Source organism: Cervus canadensis, chromosome 29 (genome assembly GCF_019320065.1).
Source record: "Cervus canadensis isolate Bull #8, Minnesota chromosome 29, ASM1932006v1, whole genome shotgun sequence".
NCBI classification, from domain to species: Eukaryota; Metazoa; Chordata; class Mammalia; order Artiodactyla; family Cervidae; genus Cervus; species Cervus canadensis.
In genome coordinates, this window is record NC_057414.1 from 25,492,150 (window position 1) to 25,504,975 (window position 12,826).

Genomic DNA, 12,826 nt, shown 5'->3' on the forward strand with positions numbered 1-12,826 from the left:
CTGAAAATAAATTCCTGTTATCTATTCAGCAAGATGACAGAAAAGGAAGCCCTAGAACCACCTACCTTCCATGAATACACTGATTCAGAAACCTTTCGGGTACAGATTGCCTTTGTAAGAAATCCAGAGCCCCGTTAAAATGGTCCAGCTCCTAGTAATGTGTGAAACCAGTTATACAGAAGCTGTTAGGGAAATTCAGGAAATCCTCTTTTCATAATACTTATTCTTCCAAAGAACCTTCAGGTTGGGACCAACTCCCCAGTTCTAGCTTCTCCCTGGGGAAGGAAAGGTATGCACTATGTGGCCAATGCCCCAACTTTTCTTTGGGCTGTCCAGGAGACTGGCCTCAAGGCAGCCTGTGTGTCAGAAAGCATATGGGACCCAGGATAAAGAAATAGTATCTATCCTGGGTGAGAGAGAACCACCCAGGGCTGGAAACCACTATAGCTCCCCCTCACCAGATCAGCAGAGAACAAATTACTGAAAACCCCTCTCTTATAGCTTTCCCTGGAGAGGAAGGAAGTGCACCATGCATCTCAGGACACAGCATATCTGGGGGCTGCATGTGGACTTGGCTTCGGTCTTGCTTGTTTAGACCACTGAGGGGACCGGGCATACTTGGAATACCTGGAAACCCACTAAGAGCAAAGAGAGAAGGCTGAACTGACACAGAGGTTGAGCGGTCCACACTGGCCAGGCTTATTAGTGCTTTCTCCAGCACAAGGGTAGCCCATGAAAATTAGGATAGGTGGGTGTTCTGTGTAATGTGCACACACCAAAGCAGAGAGTCAATGAAAATGAAAACTAGTTGAAATATTTTCCAAAAAAGATTAAGATAAAGCACTCCAAACTGACTTTAATGGAACAGATATGTAAATTACCTGACATAGAATTCAAAAATGTATCACGCTTACTGTAATCATAGAATAATACATAAACAAAGTGAGAATTTCACAAAGATACAGAAACTTTAAAAATACTAAACAGAAATCATGTAGCTGAAGAGTAGAATAGAGAGAACAGTCACTCAGTCCTGTCCGGCTCTTTGTGATCCCATTGACTATAGTCCGCCAGGCTCCTCTGTCCGTGGAATTCTTCAGGCAAGAATACTGGAACAGGTTTTCCCTTCTCCAGGGTATCTTACCAACCTAGGGATTGAACCTGCACCTCTTCCACTGCAAGAGGATTCTTTACTGTCTGAGCCACCAAGGAAGCCTAAAGAATACATACACATTTATTTACACACACACATCTTCTCAGCCACCAAGGAAGCCTAAAGAATACATACACATTTATTTACACACACACATATTTAATAGGGCTATCCTAGTGGCTCAGTGGTAAAGAATCTACCTGCAAATGAGATGTGGGTTCAATCCGAGGGTTAGGAAGATACGCTGGAGAAGAAACTGGCAACCCACTCAGCATTCTTTCCTGGGAAATCCCATGGACAGAGGAGTCTGCTGGTCTAGAGTCCATGGGGCCACAGAAGAGTCAGACACAACTTAGCAAATAAACAACATTTAGTAGGGAAAAACAGTATCATTTTCACCTATATAACGTGGTCCCCTTAGTAGTAAAAGAAAGTACCAGACTCTGAGATTTGTCAAACTGCACAGAATAAGAAGTGCTCACAATTCAAAACCCAGAACAAGGCCCTGTGCTACCACAATTATGGGATATTTTTTGCAAGGTAACTCTAAAGGGAGAAATGTTGAAAAGATTAAAAGACATTGTATGATTCCATTTTGGTTGCTACAATAAAATCTGGGGCTTCCCTGCTGGCTCAGATGTTAAAGTATCTGCCTACAATTCGGGAGACATGGGTTTGACCACCGGATTGGGAGGATCTCCTGGAGAAGGGAATGGCAACCCACTCCAGTATTCTTGCCTGGAGAATTCCATGGGAATTCAGGACAGAGGAGCCTGACTGCTTATAGCCCATAGGGTGGCAAAGAGTCAGACATGACTGAGAAAAAACACACACAGTAAAATCTACAGATTGGGGGGCTTTATAAAAAAGTAAGGTTCACTGTTTATAATAGCCAGGACATGGAAGCAACCTAGATGCCCATCAGCAGATGAATGGATAAGGAAGCTGTGGTACATATACACCATGGAATATTACTCAGCCGTTAAAAAGAATTCATTTGAATCAGTCCTAATGAAATGGATGAAACTGGAGCCCCTTATACAGAGTGAAGTAAGCCAGAAAGATAAAGAACATTACAGCATACTAACACATATATATGGAATTTAGAAAGATGGTAACGATAACCCTATATGCAAAACGGAAAAAGAGACACAGAAATACAGAACAGACTTTTGAACTCTGGGAGAATGTGAGGGTGGGATATTTCAAAAGAACAGCATGTATACTATTTATGGTGAAACAGATCACCAGCCCAGGTGGGATGCATGAGACAAGTGCTCGGGCCTGGTGCACTGGGAAGACCCAGAGGAATCGGGTGGAGAGGGAGGTGGGAGGGGGGATTGGGATGGGGAATACGTGTAAATCTATGGCTGATTCATATCAATGTATGACAAAAAAAATAAATAAATAAATAAAAATTAAAAAAAATATAAATAAATAAAAAATAAATAAAGCTAAGTACATTTAACTCAAAAAAAAAAAAAAAAAAGTAAGGTTTGTTTCTCAAAGTTCTGGATCCAAGGAAGTCCAAGATGAAAGCACTGGAAGATTGGGTGTCTGGTGAGGTCCCTCTTCCTGGTTCACAGTCTGCCATTTCTTACTATATTCTCTCAGGACCAAAGAGAAAGGAAACCTCTCTGCTGTCTCTTTTATAAAAACACTGATCCCATCCATGAGAGCTCTATCCTTATAATGTAATCAGCTACCACAGTACTCATTTCTAAGGCCATCACGTTGAGGATTAGGTTTCAACATATGAATTTCAGGAGGACACATTCAGTCTATAGTAATCTTCACTCAAAGATTACACATTTTGACATTTTAATTTTAGATTTCACTTTGAATGTTTTCCTTCATTCTCTATATCCACAATCTAAGATCTATGTTTAGGATTATTCCAATATATCACATTGGATTTTGAAAATGCTATACTCACACAATTAGGTAGAATGGGGAAATTCATGATGTAGCATTTTGGAAAAGAATCCAAATGAATAGAAAATTATTAATTATGTGAATTGCAGTTAGATATCCTGCTAGGAAACTCCAGAAATGTTTGTGATATTAAAAAAAGACACCAGACTCTCTTCACAAGAATCATTTTAACAACAAAAGCTCCCTATTTCAAAGAAGATAGCCATGACTGAGGGGTGTTCTTTTACTCAAATCTTGTCACAATTTGAATTTTTAAACAGACCAAAAGAATAGAAATCCTGGAGGACACAAATAGATGGAGAAATATACCATGTTCATGGATTGGAAGACTCAATATTGTGAAAATGGCTATACTACCCAAAGCAATCTATAGATTCAATGCAATCCCTATCAAGCTACCAACAGTATTTTTCAGAGAACTAGAACAAATAATTTCACAATTTGTATGGAAATACAAAAAGCCTCGAATAGCCAAAGCAATCTTGAGAAAGAAGAATGGAACTGGAGGAATCAACCTGCCTGACTTCAGGCTCTACTACAAAGCCATAGTCATCAAGACAGTATGGTACTGGCACAAAGACAGAAATATAGATCAATGGAACAGAATTGAAAGCCCAGAGATAAATCCACGTACCTGTGGACACCTCATCTTCGACAAAGGAGGCAAATATATACAATGGAAAAAAGACAACCTCTTTAACAAGTGGTGCTGGGAAAACCTTACCACTTGTAAAAGAATGAAACTAGAACACCTTCTAACACCATACACAAAAATAAACTCAAAATGGATTAAAGATCTAAATGTAAGACCAGAAACTATAAAGCTCCTAGAGGAGAACATAGGCAAAACACTCTCCGACATAAATCACAGCAGGATCCTCTATGACCCACCTCCCAGAATATTGGAAATAAAAGCAAAAATAAACAAATGGGACTTAATTAAACTTAAAAGCTTTTGCACAACAAAGGAAACTCTAAGCAAGGTGAAAAGACAGCCCTCAGATTGGGAGAAAATAATAGCAAACGAAGCAACAGACAAAGGATTAATCTCAAACATATACAAGCAGCTCCTGCAGCTCAATTCCAGAAAAAATAAATGACCCAATCAAAAAATGGGCCAAAGAACTAAACAGACATTTCTCCAAAGTAGACATACAGATGGCTAACAAACACATGAAAAGATGCTCAACATCACTCATTATTCGAGAAATGCAAATCAAAACCACAATGAGGTACCATTACTCGCCAATCAGGATGGCTGCTATCCAAAAGTCTACAAGCAATAAATGCTGGAGAGGGTGTGGAGAAAAGGGAACCCTCTTACACTGTTGGTGGGAATGCAAACTAGTTCAGCCGCTATGGAGAACAGTGTGGAGATTTCTTAAAAAACTGGAAATAGAACTGCCATATGACCCAGCAATCCCACTTCTGGGCATACACACCGAGGAAACTAGATCTGAAAGAGACACGTGCACCCCAAAGTTCATCGCAGCACTGTTTATAATTGCCAGGACATGGAAGCAACCTAGATGCCTATCAGCAGACGAATGGATAAGGAAGCTATGGTACATATACACAATGGAATATTACTCAGCCATTAAAAAGAATTCATTTGAACCCGTTCTAATGAGATGGATGAAACTGGAGCCCATTATACAGAGTGAAGTAAGCCAGAGAGATAAAGATCAATACAGTATGCTAACACATATGTATGGAATTTAAAAAGATGGTAACAATCACCCTATATGCAAAACAGAAAAAGAGACACAGATGTACAGAACAGACTTTGGGACTCTGTAGGAGAAGGCAAGGGTGGGATGTTCTGAGAAAATAGCATTAAAACAAGTATACTATCAAGGGTGAAACAGATCACCAGCCCAGGTGGGATGCATGAGACAAGTGCTCAGGGCTGGTGCACTGGGAAGACCCAGAGGGATTGGATGGGGAGAGAGGCGGGAGGGGGGATCGGGATGGGGAACACATGTAAATCCATGGCTGATTCATGTCAATGTGTGGCAAAACCCACTACAATATTGTAAAGTAATTAGCCTCCAACTAATAAAAATAAATGAGAAAAAAAAAAAAAGAAAGAAAGAAATCCTGGGTGCAAAGGCAATGGATAATTGAAATTCCAGACAACAGAACTTAGAAATGTGTCCTAGCAAATCCTACAATGTTACAGTACATGTATTATTAGAGGAGAAGTGCAGTTATCTGGGGTTTACCCTACCATGCATATCAACAGTCCTATCAATGACTTAAAGGAAAAATGTTTTCTCTCAGATTTACTAGTTCATATAGATAAATTGTCTACATAGTCTAAAACATAACTCTTGGTAAAGGAAAGAAAGAAAACTAGGTTTTAGGGGACAGATTTATTAAAATTTCAAGTATCCTAAAATAAGCTTTTCTTCTGTGTCAGAACTACAACCTTGAGTTAAAAAAAACATAATGTGTTAATTGTCCCTGTGTATTAAGGAAGAGAGTTATGAGGCACAGAATTGTCCTGATAAGGACTGATAAGTGAAGGGAATTAGTCTCAATTGGAAATTGTTTCAGCAATAATCTAAGTAAACAGCTCCCTCTGATGGGGACTTTTGTTTTAAATAATATTGGAACTAGCTTAAAAGAAAAAAAAAAAACTTGCTCTAAGAAATACACCAAGGGTATAGAAGAGATTTTCCTAGAAACACACAACCTACCAAAAATGAATCAAGTAGATATCCGTGGGACACAAGAGTAAAATTAGACCATTATCTTACACCAAACACAAACATTAATTCAAAATGGATTAAAGAATTAAGTGAAAGACCTGAAACCATAAAATTTCTACAAGAAAACACAGGTGGTAATGTCCTTAACATTAATCCTAGATATGTTTTTTACTTAATTAATTTTTAATGAAAGCATAGTTGCTTTACATTGCTATATTAGTCTCACATTAGTTATGTTAACAGCATAGTTTTCATTCATTTATTTTAACTTTTATATCCAATATAAAAGTGAAAAATGAAGAATTGATCTTTATCTGACTTATTTCACTAAGCATAATACCATCCCAAGTCCATCAGTCTTGCAAATAGCAAACTTTTTTTTTTTTTGACTGAGTAGTACCTAGTGCATACATATTTGAAATCAACTTCATCCCATTGATTTACTAATGGACACTTAAGTTGCTTCCACATTTTGGCAATTATAAATAATGCTGTTATGAACAATGAAATTTAAAGATGCTTGCTCCTTGGAAGAAAAGTTATGACAAACCTAGACGGCATATTAAAAAGCAGAGACATTATTTTGCCAGCAAAAGTCCGTCTAGTCAAGGTTATGGTTTATCTAGTAGTCATGTCTGCATATAGGAGTTGTACTATAAAGAAAGATGAGTGCCAAAGAATTCATGCTTTTCAACTGTGGTGTTAGAGAAGACTCTTGAGAGTCCCTTGGACCGTAAGGAGATCCAACCAGTCCATCCTAAAGGAAATCAGTCCTGAATATTCATCGGAAAGACTGATGCTGAAGCTGAAATTCCAATAGTTTGGCCATCTGATGTGAAGAAGTGACTCATTTGAAAAGACCCTGATGCTGGGAAAGATTGAAGGTGGGAGGAGAAGGAGATGACAGAGGATGAGATGGTTGGATGGCATCACCAACTCAATGGACATGAGTTTGAGTAAACTCCAGGAGTTGGTGATGGACAGGGAGGCCTGGTGTGCTGCAGTCCATGGGGTTGCAAAGAGTCGGACGCGACTGAGTGACTGAATTGAGATGAATTGAAATGATGAACAACAGGTTGGAATTATGTTTTATGTATTATTCATGTTTTCATTTCTTCAGATATATACCCAGAGTAGGAATTGCTGGATCATACAGTGATTCCATTTTTACTTTTTTGAGGAAGTTCCATAATATTAGCACAATGGCTGTATCAGTTTACATTCCAACCAGACTCCATGTGGATCTCTCTTTGCAGCCTTGGTTGTGAACAGCTGTTCTGCTAAGTCCCCAGGTTGATTTCAGCAAGAGTTGCTCTATATGTGGTTGTAGTCTGATATGTTCTTCAGGGAAGGTGAACCCACTGTCTTCCTACTCTGCTATCTTTATCTCCCTTTTTATATTTGTAGTCTTGATTGTTATAGGCAACTTCTGTGCTGAGGGTCAGGCTCAGGCAAAACTTAAGTTCTTCTCTGGTCTTTTTGAGCCTGCACCTCGCACTTTACATGCATGGAGACTTTCTAATTTTTTGTGTGTATGCTGCTTAAAAGTCCTAGTCTTTAATGTCTGGCTCCCAAAAGACAAAAAAAAAAAAAAATTTTAATGAAGATTGGAGGGATAAAAGTTACCGGTCTTCAAATTCCCTGAAACTTGCTTCAGCTGGATCAGGGGTGCGTGGGCCAAAGCCATGGTGGAGAGATGCACCAATTATGACTGTTCTCCTCTCTGGACCTCTGATTCAGAAGCAACAGTCAATAATCAGGGAACAGACACTGGACATTTGGAGGAAAAGGTACTACTTGCCACCTGGCTCCCATAAGCATTCTTGCAAAATTCAACTAGAAATTATGCAGGTGGGTTAGCCATAGAGTTGTGTGGTGGCATGGGTACCTGCACTACAGTGAAGTGACTGAAATCAACCACAATTAACTCTTCAAGTTTTCGGGAAGCTGCAAGTCTTCAATAGACTACACACTTCCAAAATAGTTATATAATATAGATTCTACCAGTGCAATTGTTTTTATGTGGGGAAATATTTGCGGTGCTTCCTGTTTTGCCATCTTCCCAGGATTCTCCTCCTTCCTCTTTTATGTAGCAATCCGTTTCCTTGACAGCTACTCTCCAACTCATCAGCCCAGTTATACATGTTTAAATCTAGCATACCCTCTCATATTTTCTTACTTGTTCGATATCAGTTCAGTTCAGTTCAGTCACTCAGCTGTGTCTGACTCCTAGTGACCCCTTAGACAGCAGCACCACAGGCTTCCCTGTCAATCACCAACTCCCAGAGCTTGCTCAAACTCAGGTCCATCAAGTTGGTGATGCCGTCCAACCATCTCACCTTCTGCATCCCCTTCTCCTCTTGCCTTCATTCTTCCTCATCATCATGGTCTCTTCCAATGAGTCAGTTGTTCAAGTCAGGTAGCCAAAGTATTGGAGTTTCAGCTTCAACATCAGTCCTTCCAATGAATATTCAGGAATGGTTTCCTTTAGAATTGACTCGTTTGAACTCCTTGCAGTCCAAGGGACTCTCAAGAGTCTTCACCAACACCACAGTTCAAAAGAATCAATTCTTCGGCACTCGGCTTTCTTTATAGTCCAACTCTCACATCCATACATGACTACTGGAAAAACCATAGCTTTGACTAGATGGACCTTTGTTGGCAAAGTAATGTCTCTGCTTTTCAATACGTTGTCTAGTTTGCTCTTAGCTTTTCCCCCAAGGAGCAAGTGTCTTTTAATTTCATGGCTTCAGTCACTATCTGCAGTGATTTTGGAGCCCCCCAAAATAAAGTCTTGCACTATTTCCATGGTTTCCCCATCTATTTGCCATGAGTAATGGAACAGGATGTCATGATCTTAGCTGGCTGAGTGTTGTTGTTTTTTTTTAATTGAAGGATAATTGTTTTACAGAATTTTGTTGTTTTCTGTCAAACCTCAACATGAATCAGCCATAGGTATACATATATCCACTCCCTTTTGAACCTTCTTCCTATCTCCCTCTCCATCCCAACACCTCTAGATAGATACAGAGCTCTTTTTTGAGTTTCCTAAGCGATACAGCAAATTCCCATTGGCAATCTACTTTATATACAGTAATGTAAGTTTCCATGTTACTGTTTCCATACATCTCACCCTCTCCTCCCCTCTCCCCATGTCCATAAGTCTATTCTCCATGTCTGTTTCTCCATTGTTGCCCTGTAAATAAATTCTTTAGTACCTTTCTTCTAGATTCTGTATATATGTGTTAGAAATTATATTTCTCTTTCTCTTTCTGATTTACTCCCCTTTTTACAATAAGCTTTAAGTTCATGCAATTCTTTAGAGCTGACTCAAATGCGTACCTTTTTATACCTGAGTAATATTTCATTGTGTATATGTACCACACTTCATTATCCATTCATCTGTCGATGGTCATCTAGGTTGCTTCCATGTTCTAGCTATCGTAAATAGTGCTGCACTGAACAATGGGATACATGTGTCTTTTTCAATTTTGGTTTCCTTAGGGTATATATCTAAGAGTGGGATTGCTGGATCATATGGTGGTTTTATTCCTAGTTTTTTAAGGAATATCCATACCGTCTTTCATATTGGCTGTATCAATTTACATTCCTACCCACAGTGCAAGAGCCTTCCCTTTTCTCCACACCCTCTCCAGCATTTATTGTTTATAGACTTTTTGATGACGGCCATTCTGACTGGTGTGAGGTGATATCTCGCTGTAGTTTTAATTTGCATTTCTCTAATAATGAGCAATGTTGAGGATCTTTTCATGTGTTTGTTAGCCATCCATATGTCTTCTTTGGAGAAATGTCTGTTTAGGGCATTTCCCCACTTTTTGATTGGGTTGTTTGTTTTTCTGGTATCGAGTAGTATGAGCTGCTTGTATATTTTGGAAATTAATCCTTTGTCAGTCATTCCATTTACTATTATTTTCTCCCATTGTGAGGGCTGTCTTTTCACCTTGCTTATAGTTTCCTTTGCTGTGCAAAGACTTTTAAGTTTAATCAGGTCCCATTTGGTTACTTTTGTTTTTGTTTCCGTTACTCTAGGAGGTGGGTCATAGAAGATCTTGCTTTGATTTATGTCATCAAGTGTTCTGCCTATGTTTTTCTCTAAGAATTTTATAGTTTCTGGTCTTACATTTAGGCCTTTAATCCATTTTTAGTTTATCTCTCTGTATGTTGTTAGGAAGTGTTCTAATTTCATTCTTTTACATGTAGCTGTCCAGTTTTCCCAGCACCATTTATTGAAGAGGCTGTCTTTGCTCCACTGTATACTCTTGCCTCCTTTGTCTAAAATAAGTTACCCACAGGTGCATGGGTTTATTGCTGGTTTTTCTATCTTGTTCCATTGGGATACTTCTATTTTTGTGCCAGTACCATCCTGTCTTCATGACTGTAGCTTTGTAGTATAATCTGAAATTGGGAAGGTAGATTCCTTCAGCTCCATTAATCTTTCTCAAGACTTCAAATGCCATTGATAATTTGACAGGCATCACATTGAATGTGTAGGTTGCCTTTGGTAGTATAGTCATTTTCACAATATTGATTCTTCCTACCCAGGTACATGGAATGTCTCTCCATCTGTTTATGTCATCTTTGATTTATTTTATCAGTGCTTTATAATTTTCTGTGTACAGTTCTTTTGTCTTCTTAGCTAAGTTTATTCCTAGATATTTTAATCTTTTTGTTGAAATAGTGAATGTGTTTGATTCCTTAATTTCTCTTTCTGATTTCTAATCATTAATATTTAGAAATGCAAGTAATTTCTATATATTGACTTTGTATCCTGCGACTTTGCTAAATTCACTGATTAGCTCTAGTAGTTCTCTGATACTATCTTCAGGGCTTTCTATGTACAGTATCATGTCATCTGCAAACAGTAGAGCTTTACTTCTTTTCTGATCTGGATTTCTTTATTTCTTTTTTTTTCCCCCCTTCTCTCTGATTGCTGTAGCTAGGAGTTCCAGAACTATGTTGAATAATAGTGCTGAAAGTGGACACACTTGTCTTGCTCCTGATCTTAGGGCGAATGCTTTCAGTTTTTCACCATTGAGAAAAATGTTTGCTGTAGGCTTATCACATATGGCCTTTATTATGTTGAGATTCAGTTCAGTTCAGTTGCTCAGTCATGTCCGACTCTTTGCGACCCCATGAACCACAGCACACCAGGCCTCCCTGTCCATCACCAACTCCTGGAGTTTACTCAAACTCATGTCCATTGAGTAGGTGATGCCATCCAGCCATCTCATCCTCAGTCGTCCCCTTCTCCTCCTGCCCCCAATCCCTCCCAGCATCAGGGTGTTTTCCAATGAGTCATCTCTTCGCATGAGGTGGTTAAAGTATTTGAGTTTCAGCTTCAGCATCAGTCCTTCCAATGAACAGCCAGGACTGATCTCCTTTAGGATGGACTGGTTGGATCTCCTTGCAGTCCAAGGGACTCTCAAGAGTCTTCTCAAACACCACAGTTCAAAAGTATCCATTCTTCGGTGCTCAGCTTTCTTTATGGTCCAACTCTCACATCCATACATGAGTATTGGAAAAAACCATAGCCTTGACTAGATGGACCCTTGTCGGCAAAGTGATATCTCTGCTTTTTAATATGCTGTCTAGGTTGGTCATAACTTTCCTTCCAAGGAGCCAGTGTCTTTTAATTTCATGACTGCAGTCACTATCTGCAGTGATTTTAGAGCCCAAAAAAATAGTCAGTCACTGTTTCCCCATCTATTTGCCATGAAGTGATGGGACCAGATGCCATGATCTTAGTTTTATGAATGTTGAGTTTCAAGCCAACTTTTTCACTCTCCTCTTTCACATAAAAATTAATTTTTAAAAATAATCAAAAATAATCAAAATATTTCTAATTTACCTAATCAAAGCAATAAAAAGGAGACTTACTGTAGTCTCATATTGGAGATTTGAAAAAGTGAAAATGAAATCGCTCAGTCGTGTCCAACTCTTTGCCACCCCATGAACTGGAGCCTACCAGGATCCTCCGTCTATGAGGTTTTCCAGACAAGAGTACTAGAGTGGGTTGCCATTTCCTTCTCCAGGGTATCTTCCCAACCCAGGGATTGAACCTGGGTCTCCAGCATTGCAGGCAGATGCCTTACTACCTGAGCCACCAGGGAAGTTCCAATTAGAGACTTAAATTACTATATTTGATAGAAAAAGATTTTTATAAAAGCAGTCTCAATAACCTTGACTTATCTTCTTAGCAGTAAAGCTATAGCTACTTACAGAACAACTGCTGATATGCTAAGTTCTATCACTGTGATGTGATTAATGCTCTTTTGATCCATAATATACAAATAATTTTCAATTCATGTTGACTTTGTCTTTGAAACATCTCTTCTCCCCTACTTGAATTATGGCTTTTCTGTTTCTGGACATTTCTCTTGTAACTATGAATTCACATGATATTTTAGATACTCAATTGTCTTCTGTCTTTTCCCAAATAAACCATCTTACTCATTAAGATAATGTTCTTTGGACAGTGTGCTATCTTATTCATCTGATATAAGAAGTTGTAGTGTCTGTCTATAGTACCCATATATAGTACAAATATATATAACTTTACTATCCTTTTATTCCATTATCCATTTATTCGTTGATGTCAGACATTCCTTTTCAAAGAACCCTCTCATTTATTGTTTGACTTAGTTTTCATTGGTCCAGGAGAAGAGTGGAAAGTGGCTACAATTTCAAGTCTTGTCCTAGGGATGATTCCCAACTCAGCACTTTGTCCAAAAGACACAAGTGGGATAACAGAGGACAAACATACAGAGTCCTGGTAGATAGACCCTTGAATTACTGGGGTTTGAGTGCCTAAATAAAATATAGGCTAAGTGATGAAAAAATGGTCTTATTAGAGATGAAGAGCCTATGAGGATCCGGAAAAATCAGGTCATGTTTTAGGCGATATAATCAAGTCACGAGGATAGAAAAGTGGACAGAAGACGGTTCATGAATCATGTGTGGATCACTGTAAGCATCACTCTTATTTTAGTGAAGGGAGCTGCTA